Source organism: Canis lupus, chromosome 28, assembly GCF_003254725.2.
Source record: "Canis lupus dingo isolate Sandy chromosome 28, ASM325472v2, whole genome shotgun sequence".
NCBI classification, from domain to species: domain Eukaryota; kingdom Metazoa; phylum Chordata; class Mammalia; order Carnivora; family Canidae; genus Canis; species Canis lupus.
The window spans coordinates 5,164,944-5,182,609 of NC_064270.1; the positions used below are offsets into that span (position 1 = coordinate 5,164,944).

At 37.2% G+C, this 17,666-nt stretch overlaps 1 protein-coding gene across 4 annotated transcripts in view; it reads right to left on the bottom strand.

Annotated features, from left to right (window-relative positions):
* ANKRD1 (ankyrin repeat domain 1) overlaps positions 1-17,666 on the bottom strand; it is a 524,644-nt gene that overhangs the window by 24,949 nt on the left and 482,029 nt on the right. The gene's annotated exons all lie outside the window — the stretch shown is intronic.

The window sequence follows — 17,666 nt, forward strand, 5'->3', positions numbered from 1 at the left end:
TAGATTCCTCTCCTTCAGGTACAAGTGTGTGGAGAAACTTGCTTTCTATTAGCATATATATTTACATATAAATATAAATACATATAATATAGTGATATTATTAGCATATATATTTACATATACATATAAATACAGCATATAAATATTTACATATTTACTTTTCTGGTCTTCCAATCACCATGTTCAAGAGAGTTCTCTAAAAATCCATGTTTTGGAACAGCGTATTAGCTGGAGCAGTGATTTCTCCTTCATTTATCCTCAAAGCCACCTCTAATACCCTTGAGTTAAAGAGCAGAAATCAGTTCACAGAGGAGGAAAGCAGATGCTGTTACTTGACTCATTCAGGATAGCACAAGTTAGGGATGGTGCTGAACATAGAGCAAACTCACCAGGATTGCTGATTGAATGGCAATTCTATTTGACCAGACATTAGTACTTTGGTTTGCTTTCTGCAAATACTTTTAGAATGTGGACAGTTTTCCTTTAATTTGAGAAATCAGTTGTCTCAATGGTTAAAATTCCTATAATGATAGTGGCAAATATCATCACTTGCTTTGTGCTAGGCACCGTGCTTTGTTCTTTGCAGGTACCATATCATTTAATTCCCACCATTTACTAACTGTGAGCTAAATCTTACTATTCTTATTTTACAAATGAACTGATGACTGCCTACAGTAGTTGCATAACTTTGCTCAGGTCACAGAGCTAAGAATTCCAGAGACGTGTCCATCTCTTTCATAGCTTTATCCCTAGTGTTAGCACATAGTAGACATTCCTTGAATATATTTTAATAAATAGTCATGAGCTATGGAAATTGGAGAAAATTGTGGTACAATGAGAAGGTTTATGTCCTCCCCATCTGTCTGATCTTTCCTACAGAGATGCCTGGTACACTATTCCTCTTCCAAATCTGCTCATCCCTTTACTCTGTCTGATGACTGTTCTCAATGTCCCTCTGCCTACCTTTGGGTAGCTGATGTTATGTCTACACTATCTTTATTTGACCCACTGTCCTTTTCTTTTTTTACCCTGTTGCTCCCTCCGCCCGACCTCTATTTTGTTCTTCTTTCTCTTATCCAAGATCTTTTGTCTTACTCTCTTCATCTATTGGAACATAGACTTTGGAGGCAGAAGGTCCTGGATTCAAATCCCAACCTGTCTGTATCCTAGTGGTATCACTTTGTATTTAACCTCTCTTTAACTTGCCCAGATATCTACAAAGGTAACTCACAAGTACACAATCCACAAGCCTCTGAAAAAAATAAAATTAGTGTGTGGCAAATATTTTGATGATTACTGATGAACCATTTTTAGTGTGTATGATTTTTTAAATTCCACTTAGTATGATGAGTCATGTTTCACTGCAGACATTATAATTGGCCTCCCAAATGCTCTACCAGACCCCACTTTGTTATAGAACATGTGGCATATACACACCTTATTATCTTTTAAAATCCAAACAACTCTGAATCTGGAACACATATGGCTTTCGAGTTTTGGATGAGGGATTGCATATCTGTATAGTTTTTTGTCAGGATTAGAAAATGAACTATTGGGACTTCATCAAGATAAGAAGCTTTTGCACAGCAAAAGATACAGTCAACAAAACTCAAAGACAACCTACAGAATGGGAGAAGATATTTGCAAATGATAAATCAGATAAAGGGCTAGTGTCCAAGATCTATAAAGAACTTCTTAAACTCAACACCAAAGAAACAAACAAGCCAATCATGAAATAGGCAAAAGACATGAAGAGAAATCTCACAGAGGAAGACATAGACATGGCCAACACGCACATGAGAAAATGCTCTGCATCACTTGCCATCAGGGAAATACAAATCAAAACCACAATGAGATACCACCTCACACCAGTGAGAATGGGGAAAATTAACAAAGCTGGAAACCACAAACGTTGGAGAGGATGAGGAGAAAGGGGAACCCTCCTGCACTGTTGGTGGGAATGTGAACTGGTGCAGCCACTCTGAAAAACTGTGTGGAGGTTCCTTAAAGAGTTAAAAATAGATCTTCCCTATGACCCAGCAATTGCACTCCTGGGGATTTACCCCAAAGATACGATGCAATGAAACGCCGGGACACCTGCACCCCGATGTTTCTAGCAGCAATGTCCACAGTAGCCAAACTGTGGAAAGAGCCTCGGTGTCCATCGAAGGATGAATGGATAAAGAAGATGTGGTCTATGATACAATGGAATATTCCTCAGCCATTAGAAACGACAAATACCCACCATGTGCTTCGACGTGGATGGAACTGGAGGGTATTATGCCGAGTGAAATAAGTCAATCGGAGAAGGACAAACATTATATGGTCTCATTGGTTTGGAGAATATAAAAAAATAGTGAAAGGGAATAAAGGGGAAAGGAGAAAAAATGAGTGGGAAATATCAGAAAGGGAGACAGAACATGACAGACTCCTAACCCTGGGAAACGAACTAGGGGTGGGGGAAGGGGAGGTGGGTGGGGGGTGGGGGTGACTGGGTGACGGGCACTGAGGGGGGCCCTTGACGGGATGAGCACTGGGTGTTATTCTATATGTTGGCAAATTGAACACCAATAAAAAATAAATTTATAAAAAAAAAGAAAAAAAAGAAAAAAAAAAAAGAAACACCAAGTAGTATGTCTAAGTCATAAAATAAGGGAAGCTAAAATTTGAAACTGGATCTGTATAACTTCAAAAGAATTACTTCTATTCTTTTGGCGATCTGAAAATAATTTTTGCTGATCTATTAAAAAAAAGAAACTCTATAGCTTAACACATTGGCACATGGTAGGCACTTGGTAAATTGTGGCACTTAATTCCAAAAAGTCTCTTGTAAATTTATATTTTTACATTTTTCCTCCTATGTTGAACACAGAGTGTTATGCATGTGTAATAAAGCAGAGCAAGACAAAAGCCTTGAATTGCAGCTTTTAAAAAATCCTTCTAAAATTATTTTTAGTTCACTCATGACTATTGTTATGCTGTCTTTAGCAGTTTACTAAGCTACTATCTTCATTAATGCCCCCCCTACACCTAAAAATTATTTTCCAGGCTTGATCTAATATCTGCCTACCATTTCAGAAACAGTTTGGTCACAGAGAAGACATGCAATGTGTTTAATTAGACTTGAATTCTCTGCCCTGGGAAATTGCTCTGCAGAAGCGGGGCTTGCTTTAAACATAACTCAGTATTTTCAAGTAGAAAGCTAAGCGCTACAGCTCATCTGGAAGAAATTACACATAATGGCATCAAGTTCACTAGCAGTAATAGGAAATGTGATGTCCTCCGGTGGGTGATAAAATGGGATAAATGCAAGACCATGCTGCCTCTTGGAATAATTGCTGTGACTATGCATTATGTATTGTGAAGTTATAAAAGACGAAAAAGTAAACTTTATTATTGGTGTTAAAGAAGCAAAAAAGAAAAGGAAATGTGCATAAAAGACCACAGCTGCTATGACCAAATGTACCGAAAAATTGCCTGCATTTCTTTCTGAAAAACAACTAGAACTATCCTTTGAGGGGCACACTTACTCTCCTCCCAGCCATAATTGCAGTAACAACCCCCTTCAGTGTGTCTGAGTTTTATCTTCCTGAGCAGTCCTAAATTTCAGACTGGAGGCTGTATCCTGACCTCAGAACACCTGGGAAACCCATCTCGAATGCTGCTCTGGCACCCAGCTTTGTGCCAGACGTGGGAGGAAGGCATTTGCGGGAGATGAAACCTTATCAGCAGGATAATTTCCACCTCTGATGAAAACCCAAACTCAATCACTAGCCAGGCAGTGTTTCCCTCCTCTGAAACCTACAGTCTGTGTGCCAGTCTCACAGAAGTCACTCAATTCCAGTGACCACAGAAGGGCCGCTGCTGTAAACACCTTCATAATCAAGATACTTGTTGCTTGAAACAGACCGTTAAAGCCTAGAACTCAACTCTGTCATGCTTGGAGGAAAAATGCTTCCATAGTGCTTCCTACATTTAATCAAAAGAAACAAATCAAAGATTATACTTTGTTGTTAATGCATCCATTCCAAGCACAGCAGCAACATTTCCATCAAATTTTTATGTTGGCCCTCCAAATGATATTACCTAAAAACAGTTCATAAAACGTCTGACTAGAAGGATGGAGCTAGATAAAGAAGTTAGAAAGAGCAAAGACGCCAAAATCTATTTAAGGTGAGGTGAACTAGATAGAAACTGTCTATAGATTGAGTAGCTTGTCAATGGATTCCATCTCTGTATCCTCACATGGTGGGGAGGGAGAAAGACAGAGGGAGGGAGTGAAGACAATTCTCAGTAGAGGCTAACCATGCTTGTATTTTGAGCTTGGCCTTCTAGTAGTCAGAATTATGAGAAAATAAATCTCTTGGTGAAGCCACCCCATCATTTGTTACAGCAGCCTGAGCAGATGAAGACAGGATTGAAATTAGGGTAAATCTGAAATTGAATCAGTTAACATGGACACTAAGGACCACCCCTACTGGATTGTGTTACTTAAATTTTTTAGTTGAATCTTTGAACAGCTGAACAAATGTGAGCAATCAGTTTTTTGCACAGACATAGTAACACTATGTTAAATCAAACCAACTGTGTTGCCCCTTTAGAGATCTAGTGACTGATAAAAGTTTACTTGGAAGATGCCAGAGATAATGGCATCCTAAAACAGGAATATTGGTAGTGTTATGTAGATATTAGATATACTTTAAGAGCAGGAATAAAGAGAAATCACACAATCACAGAATGTCACAATTAGAGCTAGAGCCTTCATTTTTGTCTACCATGGTGGCTTTCAACCCACACTTGAAGTTCATATTTTGGGGAAAGAGACATGGGCATTTTAGTTGACTCAAGATTAGTTTTGTGACGTGAGGCTCTCATTCTAGCTTTACCCAGAGTGTCAGTGGATTAATTTGTTTTACATATTGGGACTTTGCAAGACTTCATTTGAAGAAAATGTTCTCAAACTCTTTGATCTATATCAGCCTTTCATCTTGCTAATGAGGAAATTTCTGAAGTTAAAGAGACCACCTTCAAACAAAAAGTACATAGTTCTTTTCAGCTTCTCTGAAGAAATCAACCTTCCTGTTGCTTTTAGCATCAAGACCATGCTATGGCCTGCCTTCCTTCTATCTTCTGTTTTCTTCCCTCCTCATCAAAAGCCCATTGTCTTGTAAATGACATTAACTCAAGCAAACCCCTTCCACTCCCAACATGAGAGCCTAAACCAGAGGTTGGCAAAGGACAATCTGTGAGCCAAATCTGGCCCACTACATATATTTTGTAAATAAAGTTTTATTGGAACACAGCCACTCGTATGTGTTTATGTATTGTCTCTTTCATGCTATAACATTAGAACTGAATAGTTGCAATAGATACTGTATGGCCTACAAAACCTAAAATACTTACTATCTGGCCCTTTACAAGAAAAGTTTCCAACCTCTGGCCTAAACTATCCTAGCCTACTGGTTACTTAAACTTGAAAGCTACAGCTTGGAAGAAATTTGATTCTGATATTTTTCCTTCTTGCTTTGCCAAGTCCTTGATTAGGTGATCTTTTGTGATATACTTCACCAAAAGAAGAAGCCACGCACGTCTAGGCAACACTGAGAATCTTTCAGAAAGCACCAACAACATCTTGAAGCTATTTTTCTTTTTTGATGTGTCTTATTTCTTTGATTTACAGTCACTCATTCAACATCTTGAGAATTAGTCACCAAGGGTTCTTATTGTCTTTATTTTTTGGGATATATTCAGTTTGACAGTCTAAAAGGAACATTTGAAATAATTTTATATATAATTTTTAATCTGTTGTAAATTGGAATCCTTTTGCCTAGATCTTGCTATGCTTTGTAGGAACATAGTCAAATTTATTTCCTTTTACCCCATGCAAGCTTAAGCATACAGCTTCATCAATAAGGAGGGGGGCACAGAAATCGAGAGGCAGGAGGATATAGTGGTATGGACAAAGGCTTTAGAACTAAACAGTAATTATAATTCCTGGCCCAATACTCATTAGGTGTGTGTTTGGGGGCAAATGATTTAGCCCCCTGAAGCCTCAGTCTTCATCTATAAAGCAAGTTTAGTTCCTACCACATGGTGACATTATAAGGACTAAATGCAGCCATGTATGTGAAGCTCCTCCCCAGTATTTGGCACAGAGATGTTTTCCACATTTTAATTACCTTCCTTCCTTCACTTTCTTCTCTTCTATCAGGCCTCTTTAATTACCAACATTTTAGAATATAGAAATCTGTTAGTACTTGGGACAGTAAATATTATGTGAAACAGTTGTTGGTGAAAGAGTAGGTTTAGCTAGCTCATGGTTATAGAGTCACCAAAGCCTGTTTCTTAACCCTGACAAGATTCAGAGACCTCAATTCAGCCACTAGATGGATCAAGTCCTGAAGTCCAGGCAGGCCACTACTATGGTATGAGTCACTTTCTATGTATATGTCATGTAGCGTTGTGTTTCACATGTGTAAATTGAGCAGGAGAATTGAGACAGTATATGTGTTCTTGCAAGGGCCCGAATTATGTGGCTTATTGCCTCAATATTTTAAGTGAATGTGTTTTTAGTAAAAATGTCCCAGAATAATTATTTTTCATTTTCACTAAGTCATACACAGTCATTGTAATTTAATTGGATAATTTGTAATTAGATACAATTTGAGCTTCTATTTGTGGCTTACTTAGGAATGACATGGATTTTTTATGACTTTATTATCTCTGAGTTACCACTTTTTTTTCCTCTATAAGTTTATTAGCCATTCCTGAGAAGAGAGGAACAGAGAGGGATGGGAGGGAGGAAACAAATACAGTCTTACTGGCCCTGGCTCAATTCTGATAGCAACCTTACTCTATTGCTTTCTAATGCAAGATTTGTGCTTCCACAGTGATTCATCAGAATCGAAACAATTTAGCTGTACTTTGGTGACTTGGGTCTTAGGAGTAGGAAAAGAGTAATTATTTTAAAAGCTACAAAAAGGGCAGCCTGGGTGGCTCAGTGGTTTAGCGCCTTGCCTTCAGCCCAGGGAGTGATCCTGGAGACCCGGGATGGGGATCCAGTCCCACATCGGGCTCCCTGCATGAAGCCTGCTTCTCCCTCTGCCTGTGTCCCTGCCTCTCTCTCTGTGTCTCTCATAAATAAATAAATAAAATATTTTAAAAAATATATAAATACATACATACATACATACATACATACATACTACTAAAAGAGCCAATATCCATTTAAATTAAATAAATATGGTTTGCATGCTCTCTTGAGTTACATTTAGCATAAGAAATGACAGTAGAAAGCTGCTTTGTTATTTATCCAAACACATATAAAGCCAAAATCTTAGGGGCTTTAGTCTTTAACAATTGAAATGAGTACAGTTAAAGTTAGACATGGCAACTTTCCTAAAATTATTTACCCAATTTACTTTATAATTGCCTCAATGTCTTCCATGTGTCCTAAATTAAATGTCTTTTGCCTCATTTTTCGTACATACTCCATCTGAAGTTGATTTTGATAGAAAAATCCCATTCAGTTGTGTGTGGACCACCAGAGGTCTTGGGTAACTGGGAGAGAATGGCTATGGCCAATTTTGCTTGCCTTTTGGATAAGACAAAAATAACACAGCTGTAGATGTTCTTCAAATGGACTGTCTCAGCAGCCCTGGGAGATAGTGGAACTCTGTAGAGTCAATCAGTGTTGCATGGATAGAGTGGAATTGACAATTGCCTTCTATCTAGGAGACTCTTGAGATCCACCTTCCTCAGCAGACTGTTCATCGTGCAGTGTATTTGTTATTTGGAACTCAGCTACATCCTAGGTCAGCCAATGCTCTGAAACTGAGGTCTGTGGGTACTGGCTCCAGATTCTTTATAACAGATACCTAAACATTGGTGCTTGTTAATTAACTTGGAATTTTTACCCCTGATTTTTCTTCTGACTTAGCAATTGAAGTATGTCTTTAATGCTATCAAATGCTGCAATTAGCTTTGGTATATCTTGTATCCATTAAATTGTGCCTCAGTTTTCAAAATCCATTAGTAGTTATTATATGACAGTGTTTCTCTGATTGAACTTGGAGACAAGACAAATTTCAAGGAGATGCAGAGACCAGAACTAGCTATTGGCTAACACATTATTATCTCTTCTCTCTTCCTGGGTGTTTGAGGTCTAGAGAAATAGATGGGTTTGTTAGGCTGGCACCCTAGCTAGGTATTTGGGTATAGTTCTAAGCACCCACAGGCAGTATATGTGCAGCTGAAAAGTAATTGACTGAGATAGAGTTCTGTGGAGTTTCCTGGTCAGTAGTGAGAGATACTTAGTCTGGAACTGGGTAACTATTTTTAGAATGTTAGCTGGTATATAACAAATAAGCTCCCAAATTGCAGTGGGTTAACACAATAAAAAGTTTATTTCTCACTAATTTAGCAGCCCGATGTCTTTGTTTCACAGGTGGCCTTCCATGTAATTATTCAGGGACCAGGCTACTTCTGTTCTCTGTCTTTACTTTCCCTTTTTTTTCAGCCAGCACATGGGTAAAGAGAACTATCCTGGTAGTGACACACACCAACTAGTTCCCCTCATGTCTCACTGGAAAGAACTAGTTATAGGTTTCTGTATGGAGCTGAGAAATAGTCACTGGCTAAATTATCTTCTCCTAGCCAAGGCTCAACATGCAGAGGGAGCGCTTGACTCTTTGATTGATAGTTAGCCATCTTTGACACAATTACAGATTGAGGAAGGTTGAGTCTGAAAGGAAAACAAGGTGGAGGAGAGATGCACAAGGAAGGAAACAGGGGAGTCTGAAGGAATTTCCCAGGTCAGAGTTTAGATGACTACAACAAAGTTTATACAATTTCTGAAATTGCTTAAAATGTTCTATTGACCATTAAAGGAATAAATGTGTACCAAACAGGATTAAAATTTTTTTTTTCCTTCTTTCATTTATCTTGGCCTTTATAGAACTGACATGGGAGTTAGTTTTTTTCAGAGTCCTCTCTTTCTCATCACTGTACATACCCATTAACTTCTTTATTTTCCTTTTAGGCTTTTGTTTAAATTCCGGTTAGTTAACATATAGTGTTGTATTACAGTTTTAGGGGTAGAATTTAGTGATTCATCATTTGAATATAACACCCAGTGCTCACTAGCTGCCCTCCTTAATGCCCATTGCTCATTTTCCCCTATCCCCCCATCCACCTCCTCTCCAGCGACCCTCAGTTTGTTCCCTATTATTAAGAGTCTCTTAGGGTTTTCCTCCCTGTTTCTATCTTGTATTTCCTTCCTTTCCCCTATGTTTATCTGTTTTTTCTTAAATTCCACAAATGAGTGAAATCATACAGTATTTATCTTTCTCTGACTTATTTCACTTAGCATAGTACACACTAGGTCTATCCATGTTGTTGTGAATGGCAAGATTTCATTCTTTTTGATGGTTAATACTCCATTTAATATATTTATAATATATAATATATAAATGTAAATACAATATATATTAAGTATAATATAAATACAATAATATGTATTTATTTATTATATTTATTATATAAATGTAATAATATATTATATATAAATTAATATACATATTAATCCATTCATCAGTCGATGGACATTTGGGCTCTTTTTATATTTTGGCTATTGTGGATAGTGCTGTTATAAACATTGGGGTGTGTGTTGCCCCTTTGAATCACTGTTTGTATCCTTTGGATACATATCTATTAGTGCAATTGCTGGGTCATAGGATAGTTCTATTTTTAACTTTTTGAGGAACCTCCATACTGTTTTCCAGAGTGGCTGTACCAGCTTGCATTCCCACCAACAGTATAAGAGGGCTCCCCTTTCTCCACATCCTCACCAACAACTGTTGTTTCCAGAGTTGTTAATTTTAACCATTCTGACAGGTATGAGGTAATACCTCATTGTGGTTTTGATTTGTGTTTCCCTGATGATGAGTGATATTAAGTATTTTATCATGTGTCTGTTAGCTATTTGTGTCTTCTTTGGAGAAATGTCTGTTCATGTCTTCTGCCCATTTATTGACTGGATTTTTTATTTTTGAGTGTTGAGTTTGATATGTTCTTTATGCATTTTGGATACTAGCCCTTTATCTTATATGTCACATTTGCAAATAGCTCCTCCCATATAAGCAAAGTCCATTTCAGAGAAGCTGATTGGCCTGAGCTCTCCCTAAAACACTAAGAAGGGGCCAAGAAGATTCAGATGGGTAGAATCCATAGCGGAAATAATCTTAATGAAATGTGGTAAACAGAATAGGAAAAAAGTATACTAAGCAAAGGTAATAGGTTAAACATAAAAATTGTTGATTTGTTGTCTTCTTCCTTAAAAAGGCTCATAACTATTGCCATAACCATTCGAACTTGTTCAGCAGAGAAAATATATTATGCCTTCCTTTCTTGGGGTTCCTTTTATTGTTAAACCATTATTATGGTAATGAGAGATTTTGCAAGGCATAAAGAAGTCACCACAGGCCCATACTATGCTCTGACCCAAATGGTTTTTACAGCTATTCCCTTAATGTCTGTGTCCATATGTCTCCAAGTGAATGAGCCATCTTGACATGTACTTGATAAAGTAATATTTCCAGTTTTGTTTCCCTTTGGGTAACAACCAGGTGTGAAATTTTAAAATGTAAAATATAAATACATATATGTATAGTTGTGAGGGGACAAAAGGCTAATCTGTTGAGTTTATTTATGAAAGGTAGAATCCCAGGTAAGTTTATCTTTCTTATACTTGTCCAGGTTTGATAATCTTTCTAAATGGCTATTTATTTCATTTTAAATAAAAAACTATAAATATCATCTATAGGAGGAAATCTTATTGCAGACCATATTGCTTTTTTGGAATGGTGAAGGAAATAACTATTTTCCAAACTTAGGTAGTTCATTTTTAAGACAAGCCAAAGAAATGCGTTCATTGAAAACAATAGCTTCAGGGAGTGCCTGGGTGGCTCCGTCAAGTATCTGACTCTTGATTTCAGTGCAGGTCATGATCTCAGGGTTGTGAGTTCAAGTCCCAGAAGGGGCTCCAGGCTGGGTATGGAGCCTGCTTAAAATTCTTTCTCTCTCCCTCTCCTTCTGCCCCATTTGTGCACAGCACTCTCTTAAAAACAACAGCAAAAGACCACAGTAGCTTCGAGAAAGACTTTCATTTTAGATTTTGATCATTTACTAAATTCAAGTTTTCATGGCTTCAGTTGAAATTAGTTATCAGTAATTTGTAAGGTCCATGTTGTAGATCCAATCTGATAGATTGGTAGTGAGGTAGGCCATCTCTCAGGTAGCCCCTGATGATTCCTGCGTCCTGGTATAACATATAGCAATAGTGATAGAATATCACTCCTTTGAGACTAGGTTACAATGAGGCTATAGTTTTCTCTCTTTCCCTCTCCCTTCTCTTTTCTTTACTAGTTCCACAAGAGCTGCTAGCCAAGGCATGAGTTCTATGAAGAAGCCCATGTGACAAAGACCTCTGGACAATAGCTCACAAAGACCAAGGTGGTTTTCTAAGTGATGAGTTAGCTTAGAAACAGATCTTTTTTTTTTTTTTTTTTTTAAGAAACAGATCTTAACTCAGTTGAACTTTGATCCTGAACCAGAGGCACCAGGCTAAGCCAAACCTATATTCCTGACCCACAGAAATAGTGAGATAATAAATATTTGTTGTCTTCGGTCACAACGTGTTAGGGTTATTTGAATGCAACAGCAGATTCTTAACATAAATTAGTACTGACTTCATGAAGTAGGATTCTGCAAAGAGGTTTGAAGCTTTGTCTACCCCTTAGAGAAGTGTAGTCTATCAACTATATTTGTCTGCCATGGACACAAGGTGGGAGGAATAGTGATAGGTGTGCTATTCTTTTATGTGATGAACAGAATAGTAGCCAAGAGAATGGACTTATTTTAGGGTTTGGGGAAACGCCCTGGTGTTAATATTGTAACAGTCACTAGGCTGGTTTGTGTAGCTCCTGATTTTTATTATTCTCGTGAGAATATGGATGATATGATTGAGGGAGATAATCAGGATCTGGGACAAGGTTATGGGAAGCCCAAACCAGCACAGGGGTACCAGAAGGAAGTTTTTTGTAATTCCTTAAAAATTGAAATAAAAATGCGTTTGCTGTGAGATATGCCTGTGGACTGCTGAGGATATACTTATCCTCAGATGGAGCATGAACAATGCTAAGAAAACATTTATGAAGTTAAAGTATGCTTAGCCTATTTTTAAATGTCTAATTTAAAGACTATACTAGAATTTAAGTGACTTTAACAAGACATTTAGAGTATTTTCATGGACCCAGGTAAAGAAAAATAAATGTGTGCATGTACACATGTGTTTAACTCATAAATTATATTTGCTCCTTATTGAGTTATTTGTGGTTCCTGAAGAATCAATTTTAATAGAAGCTTGCCCATTCTCATATTTTTAAAAATCCAGAAAATAAGAAAATGTGTGACAAGTGTGAGGTTTCAGTTGTATTTATGTTCTGCTTTCTTGTTAAACTATGCCTAATACAAATAAGAATATTGCCAAGAACCCCCACATGAGATTTTTCCTCGAGACTGGAACATTCCTTTATTTCTCTTTATTAAAATACCCTAACTTATTCAACATCAGAAATCTTTCCTCATAAGAAAAATATTCTTTTTCATCTCATTTTCTCTTGCCCCTTTGGAAGTCCCTGGAAGACTTTTTGTCACATGAGCCCATCAAGAGACACATGTACATCTTCACACAAGCTGAGAAAAAAATGTTTTATTTACATAAAGTTGAGAACAGAAATAGTAATTTCCTTAGCTTAGTCCAGGCAAGTACAATGGAGACAATGGAAAGGAGCTAGTATGTCGATGACTATGTAACACTCGTAGTGGAAAGAATGAGGCCATCTTGAATCTGAATCTGGATTTCTGGCTTGGCACTGACACAGTAATGTATCCCATAGGAAGCTAATAATTTTATTTTACTAATAGAGGAAAGGTAAAAGATCCTTTCCCCAATGGTTTCAAAGTATACTTGTTTTTTTTTTTTTAATAGCATATTTAGTTACTTGCCTGATATTTTCTCCAGTTGGTTTTTGGACAGACTCTCAGATGATGGCTAGTTTGGATCATAAGAGCGTGCGAGCTCCTCATCCCATGTTGCTCTTATCCAACCTCTCTTGTCCCTTCTCCACCTGTTTAATCATCTGCCTCTTCACGAGAGTCTATTGTTGAAAAGTGGATTCAGGCTTAATTTCACCTGGAAATATTTGCCTCACAGAATTAGTGCAATTGAAGATCATTAAAATTTTCAATTCTTGGGCCAGTTAAATAGTCCCCAAGCAGTAAAGCAGGTACATCTGCATCCTCAATCCTGTGGAGTCTCCTAGTTCCATTTGAATCCATTCCACTATGCATATAGATTATATATTCCACATCTTCCTGACCATAGAACATACAACTTCTTAATAAAGCTCCAAGGGAAATATATGCCCCTTTCATACCACCCAGAAGAGTGAGCTGTTTGCTTTGGTTGGTGCCACCTGAGCTGTAGGGTATGTTTTCTGGAGTTAGGAAGCAGAGTCAGACACTCAGCCAGCACAATAGAGACATGATTAGAAAGACATAGACACCCTACTAAAGTCCTAAGAAAGCAATAAAACTAAAAAGAATAGCTTTTAGCATTAGTACAAAAAATCCTGACCTCAAACTAACTTCATTTATTCAAGGTCTATTTGACAAGAAGTAGGAATAGAAAGCCTTCCTTTAGGGTCAAATGCAAAATATCAAGAAGTGAGACTTGATGGTCTTTGAAGTTCCTAAGTGCTTCATCCATAGCTTTCAGCTGATTGAAAACTCAGTTGTTCTAAGGAAGAGGCATAAATAGGATCATTATGTGGTTGAGTAATATAATTTGTGCATTCCAATTAATGACACCACCAAGCAAGCACTGGGTGCTCAGTTTCCCTAAATTGGAAATCATCCTTAGTGCCTCCCTCTGTCAACCCTGAAATCCAATTAGCCACCAAAAAAATATTGATGTCACCTCCAAAATCTATCTCAAATGACTACATTTCTCTTCATCTCCACTCTCACCACCCCAGTTTTGTCTCTCAGCTGTTAACTGAACTATTGTGGCAAGTTCCAGTCTTTGCTACCTATTTTTAAAATTTATTCTTAATAAAAATTATATATATTTAAGGTATACAACATGATTTGATATATATAGTGAAATGATTACCATGGTCAAGCTAATTAACACATTTTCTCCTATAGTGTATGTGTGTGATGAGAACACCTGAAATCTCCCTCAGCAAATTTCTGGTATTCAATATGGTATTACTAACTGTTCAGTCCAGTCCATAGAACAGCCCAGGATCTTCTAAAATGCAAATCTGACCATATCAGTACTCTGCTTGTTTCCTGTTGTTTTTAGGATCAATACTGGTATGCCTGATAATTAGTGGCCATTCAGTAAAAGAATGAATGAATGAACCCATTTTGGCTAACCATATTTAATAGCATGAATTTTCAGGAGATTTTGAATAAGGCAGAATTCATGTACTCAGAAAGGACTTTCTCGCTCTATACTATATAAAAACTGACCAAAGACCTTCAGAATTATGAGGTTTCTGGGTCACTCATAGCAATAAATCATCATTTTGCAAAGTGTACTGTTCTTCAGATTATGAAACCTATTGTTCTGTGTGTTGTTGCCTTCCTACTTATATAGGGGAGGTGGAAGAAGAATGCTCTCAGTAGGTCATACATCGCAAATCTGTTTAAACTTTTTGGCAAGAATAATAAAACACACTGCTATTCCTTTTTTTCCCCTACCTCTCTTTTTGCCTGTTTCTGTTCAGAGGTAAACTCCTTCATTTTTTTCAGCTGATTTTTAAGCTATTCATATGTCATTGACATGTTTATACTGATATTTCTTGATTTTTCAACCAAAAAATTTTCTAGATTACCTCTTGATGTAGAAAGATCTAATACATAACCTTCATTTTACAACCACTTCCAATGCACATGCCTCCCCCCCTCACTCAATGTAATTATATCAGAATTTGGTTATATCAGTTTTTAGTGTTTACAGCATCAGGGCTATGAAAATACTACTTCTATATGCATCACCTAATATGTCGTGTTCATGGTTTCTTTCTTGCCTTCTTCCTAGAGTTAATAATTGCAGTTTTTTCATATTGTTTTCTGTGTGCTTATCTGACACTGTTGGAAAACTCTTTTCACTATGATCTGACTACTAGGTAATCTTGATCAGTTACATTGTTTTCTCCTTAGCAATCTTTTCCTGGCCAATCTGAGATATTTTATTCCTAGACAGACTGTGCTGTTTTCATCCTAGAACTTCCCTCTAGAAATATCTTTCACTTCTTTCTCTTTGCTTTTTATTTTTCCTCTGGTTGGGTTAGATCTCCTGTTTTTTGATATAATACCCTTTGTTCTGAAGGAGCATATCCTCTAGTAGCTTTCTGTCCTAGTGTCCTTGAATATGTCTTTATCCAACCCTTAAACATAAATTATGGTTTCATTGAAGATGGAATTCCAGGCTGAAAATCATTGTCCCTTGACATTTTAAAGCATGACTTAATTGTTCATTGGTTTCAAGTATTCCTGGTGACAAATCTGATGATATTGTTATTTCTAATTATTTGTAAATGATCTCTATATTTTTTTTTCTCCAGGACCTTTTCAGATCTTCTCTTTAAAACCAGAAATTTGGAATTTGACAATTATGTGCATTAGGGTTTTCAATCACTAAGCCAAGACTTCAATGGATACTCTCCTTGTAGAAACATAGGTTTGAGTAATTTTTGTATAATACTTCTTCAATATTGCTTCACCCTCCATTTTTCCTATATTTTCTGGTATTTGAATTACCCAGGTTAGTTTTCTAATTTTCTTTTATTTTTAAATTAATTATTTAGTTTTTTGAGAGAGCATGCATGAGTGGGAGGGGAGGAGCAAAGGGTAGAGAGAATCCATAGTAGGACTCACACCCAGCCAGTGCAGAGCCCAATATGGGGCTCGATTCCAGGACCCTGAGATCGTGACCTGAGCCAAAACCAAGAATCAGACTCTCAACCGACTGAGCCATCCAGGCACCCCTATATATATATATTTAATCTCTGGGTTATTTTGTTCTTCTTGAGGGAGAGCTTTGAGATCTTCCCAATTGTATTTTCCAATGTGTGTGTATGTGCATGTATCCCTGCTTTGACATGTTTTTAGTTTTTAAGATCTATTTCTGAAATGATATGAATGTTCCTTTTTAGAATTTGTAGCATTTTGTTTCCTCTCTGGAGAAATTAATTACAATTTTAAAGGCATCACTCCTTCTATTTATCTTGGTAGCTTCTGAATTCCCCTTCTTTTCAGTAGAGGCTTTTTATTAATTAATCTGTAAATATGTGTACATACACAAAGCTGGTGTGTTGTGCATATGCAAGGCTTTTGAATGGTGAGCTTCACTGTAAAAGGTTTAGCTGGGGATCTAGCAATTATAGGACTCAGTTTTCTCTGCTTTGCTAATTCAGAGATTTCCCCCTTATAAAAAATTGGCATTTCCTATCTATTGTAGTTTTTTCTCTTGTGTTTTATTGTCAGCTTAGTGTTTACATGTACTTATTTTCATGTGTTAGCAATGCTCTGCAATATATTATACATTATATGTTAAATAATATGTCCATGGTGTTATATTTTAAGTTTATGTGGTATGGGGTGGACCTCTAACAGGGAGATGTCAGTTCTAATTGTAAAAGGGTGAGGATGCCATTAAATACTTCACAAAGAGATTGACCCCTGGCTAAGTCTTGAGAGGTGAAGAGGCATTTGCTGGGCAAACAAGAAGATGAGAAACATACTGTGCATATGACAGAATAAGAATGAAGGGCCTGGCCATAATAGACCATAGTCTTTTCCATAGAACTGCAAGCTGGGACAGTGTATATTCAGGCAGTAGGTGAGAGCGAGGAAGGAAGCTCTGGAGTTAATCAAGTTCAGGTAATTCTGAGTAAAGCATCATGGGTAATAAAAAGTGAGTGAGACTCCATTTCTTCTCTAAGCAGCTCACAGTTTCTTAGGAAAGGAACGATATACAAATAAATGGCAATAATGCTGGGCATAACTGTGTGAATTGAAATGTCTTTTTCAAGGAAAAAGAGATTGTATCCAATTGAGAGAAAAGGTCTTGTGGAGGAAGAAACATTTGTAAGGCTTCACATTTAGATGAGTTTTGACAAGAACAAACCAAGATGGAAAGGAATTAGCATGGCATTGGACATGGAAAGGATAGTTGGAGAACATGAGTCCAATCTGTTTGGTATACAGTGGGGCAAGATAAATCCGATGATGTGGGCTGGGCCATAGAGTGGACAGTCTTGGATGCCAGACTGGACAGTCTGTGCTTCATTTTGAATTCCAAGAGGATTTGTGCACATGGTCACATCTACTTAAGATGGCAATTTATGTCTTGATGTACACCTTCTTCTCTCATCCTTGTTCCTGGTGAATGTCCTTCCTCACTCTTTCAGCATGAAAAACCTTGAAGAGTAAATAGTAGTCTCTAGGTTTTCTCCTTATGTTCATCATATCCTTTAATTCATTCTTCACAGCTTATCCAATGATCTCTAAAAATGCAAATTGAGTAATCTCTC